This window comes from Phocoena sinus, chromosome 15 (genome assembly GCF_008692025.1).
Source record: "Phocoena sinus isolate mPhoSin1 chromosome 15, mPhoSin1.pri, whole genome shotgun sequence".
Taxonomy (NCBI): Eukaryota; Metazoa; Chordata; class Mammalia; order Artiodactyla; family Phocoenidae; genus Phocoena; species Phocoena sinus.
In genome coordinates this window covers 16,007,924-16,011,587 of record NC_045777.1, presented here as the reverse complement: position 1 = coordinate 16,011,587, position 3,664 = coordinate 16,007,924, and the positions used below count along the sequence as shown (strand labels likewise).

Here is a 3,664-nt window from a genome sequence, read left to right as displayed (position 1 = left end):
GATAATAGTTCTTTACAGAAAGTCAGTTTTGCTGGATATAAAATCTTTGACTCATACTTTCTTTCTTTGAGTATCTTGAACATATTTACACCATTTGTTTCTGGCAGAAAGCACTGCTGATGGAGGGTCTGATTATAACCTCATAATAAAATCTTTTTGTCTAGATGCCCAAGATGCCTAAAGAATTTTTCTTGGTTACATGGCAGTGACTGCAGCAAAACGAGAGCCTCGGAGACGCTGCTGCCGCCAGCACAGCCGGAGACCTGAGCCAACACTGGGGGCTGTCCATGGGCCCCACACTCCCTGGATGAGTTGGGGAAGTCCCATTGTATTAGAGTAAGATGGACGTTAGCTCTGATTGTGATTGTGGTGAGCTGGAGCCACCTGATCACTAACAAAAGACATCTGTTAACCAACAGCCACCAGGGCTTCCTGTTGAAATATACAGCAACAAAGGAAGAAAAGAAGCAAAAGGGAAACAGTGCTTACCAGCACCTTAGAATGGTGCTGGCTGCTCAGGACCAGCCCAACACTGAATGTATCTGCCCTGTGAGGAGAATGTTCATAGAAGCCTCTTGTGTGCATATTTATTCACATTTTTGTTAAATGTTAAATCCTTCAGCACAGTAAATCTGAGTGCAGAGTACGTCATTTTGTCCCGTTTGAGTTCCTTGAGTGTTTTCTTAAAATATCTGCAAAGTTGCTGCCCCTTTCTTGAACTATGAGTACTGCAATCTTTTTCATTCTCAGTATGAGTAGAGCTATTGGAGCTTTAAATATAAGGGGAACTGGTTGGCATATGCAATGAAACCATCTTGCTGTGGAAGCAAAATTACTTTTTTTCTACCTTTTGGAAAGATCTTTCCTTTTGATGCCACTTTTCTTCCTTATTTACACAAGTTCAACAATTCAGAAGGAAAAGGCAATAGTAAGGGTTTCAAAATGGCAGAGAAATTTGAAAGTCTCATGAACATTCATGGTTTTGATCTGGGCTCTAGGTATACGGACTTAAAACCATTGGGTTGTGGAGGCAATGGCTTGTTTTTTTCTGCTGTAGACAATGACTGTGACAAAAGAGTAGCCATCAAGAAAATTGTCCTCACTGATCCCCAGAGTGTCAAACATGCTCTGTGTGAAATCAAAATTATTAGAAGACTGGACCATGATAACATTGTGAAGGTGTTTGAAATTCTTGGTCCTAGTGGAAGCCAGTTAACAGATGTTGTGGGGTCTTACCAAACCGAACAGTGTTTACATTGTTCAGGAGTACATGGAGACAGACTTGGCTAATGTGCTGGAGCAGGGCCCGATACTGGAAGAGCATGCCAGGCTTTTCATGTGTCAGCTGCTACGTGGGCTCAAATATATTCACTCAGCAAACGTACTGCACAGAGATCTCAAACCAGCTAATCTCTTCATTAATACTGAAGACTTGGTGCTGAAGATAGGCGACTTCAGTCTTGCACGGATCGTAGATCCCCATTGTTCCCATAAGGGTCATCTTTCTGAAGGATTGGTTACTAAATGGCACAGATCTCCACGTCTTTTACTTTCTCCTAATAATTATACTAAAGCCATTGACATGTGGGCTGCAGGCTGCATCTTTGCTGAAATGCTGACTGGTAATACCCTCTTTGCAGGTGCCCATGAACTTGGACAGACGCAGCTGATTTTAGAGTCTATTCCTGTTGTACACGAGGAAGATTGACAGGAGCTTCTCAGCAGAATTCCAGCTTACATTAGAAATGACATGACTGAGCCACACAAACCTTTAACTCAGCTGCTTCCGGGAATTAGTCGAGAAGCACTGGATTTCCTGGGACAAATTTTGACATTTAGCCCCACGGATCGGTTGACAGCAGAAGCAGCGCCGTCCCATCCTTACATGAGCATTTATTCTTTTCCAATGGATGAGCCAATTTCAAGTCATCCTTTTCGTATTGAAGATGAAGTTGATGATATTTTGCTTATGGATGAAACTCATAGTCACGTTTATAACTGGGAAAGGTACCACGATTGACAATTTTCAGAGCATGATTGGCCTATACATAACAACTTTGATATTGCTGAAGTTCAGCTTGACCCAAGAGCTCTGTGCCATGTCATTGATGAAGAAGAAGTACAAGTCGATCCTTGAAAATATTTGGATGGAGATTGTGAGAAGAGAAGTATTTGGAGGATCCTGCTTTTGACACCAGTTACTCTACTGAGCCTTGTTGGCAATACCCAGATCATCGTGAAAACAAATACCGTGATCTGGAGCATAGCCATACTTGTAACTACAAAACGAGGTCATCATCATATTTAGATAACTTAGTCTGGAGAGAGAGGGAAGTTAATCATTACTATGAACCCAAGCTTATTATAGATCTTTCCAATTGGAAAGAACAAAGCGAAGAAAAATCTGATAAGAAAGGCAAGTCAAAATGTGAAAGGAATGGATTGGTTAAAGCCCAGATAGCTCTAGAGGAAGCATCACAGCAACCGGCTGAAAAAGGAAGGGAAAAGAATCAGGGATTTGACTTTGATTCCTTTATTGCAGGAACTATTCAACTTAGTTCACGGCATGAGCCTACTGACGTTGTTGACAAATTAAATGACTTGACTAGCTCAGTGTCCCAACTAGAATTGAAAAGTTTGATATCCAAGTCAGTAAGCTGAGAAACGCAGGAGAAGGTAACGGCCAGTTTGGCTCAATTAGGAGGCTTGTACCAGTCTTCTTGGGATAGCCAGTTCGTGGGTGGTGGGGAGGACTGTTTCCTCATAAATCAGTTTTGTTGTGAGGTAAGGAAGGATGAGCAAATTGAAAAGGAAAACACTTACACCAGTTACCTGGACAAGTTCTTTAGCAGGAAAGGGGATACTGAAATGCTAGAAACTGAGCTGGTAGAGGATGGAAAGCTTGGGGAGAGAGGAAATGAGGAAGGATTTCTGAACAGCAGTGGGGAGTTCCTCTTTAACAAGCAGCTTGAATCCATAGGCATCCCACAGTTTCACAGGCCAGTTGGGTCACCACTTAAGTCAATACAGGCCACATTAACACCTTCTGCTATGAAATCTTCCCCTGAGATTCCTCATAAGACATGCAGCAGCGTTCTGAAACATCTGGACTAAAACACTCAGCAGACATTTCTTTTTGTATGCTTCATGAAATGTGTTTTGTCTTCTTTATTACTAGTGTTTAAGTCATTTTTTAAGTTGAATCAGACGGTGTCACTTAGAAAGGATTTTTTCTTGGTTTTTAGAATCCAGACTTTTTTCCTACATGTGAGATGGTTTTCATTTTAACTGGCATGTCGTTTGCACACAAAAATAAAGAATAGAGCAAAATAATGCAATGCAGGAGGAGGCAAAAGAAATGCGCTAAGACAAGTAAAAAACATTCTCTCATAGAACAGTGATCTGTTTTACAGGAAACAAAAATCTTGCCTTGAATTTACACAGTGAGACTACATAATTGCATGAAAATATTTTTTTCCTGAAACATTTTTCACTCATGAGTATTTTCAAGTTTTTCATACTGTACACATTTCTTTTTTTTTTTTTTTTTTTTGCGGTATGCGGGCCTCTCACTGTTGTGGCCTCTCCCGTTGCGGGGCACAGGCTCCGGACGCGCAGGCCCAGCGGCCATGGCTCACGGGCCCAGCCGCTCCGCGGCATGTGG

General features: G+C 41.7%; 1 pseudogene; it reads left to right on the top strand.

The window, feature by feature from the left end:
* Positions 1-942: 942 nt before the first annotated feature.
* On the top strand, positions 943-3,114 carry LOC116740624 (annotated as a pseudogene).
* Positions 3,115-3,664: the final 550 nt, after the last annotated feature.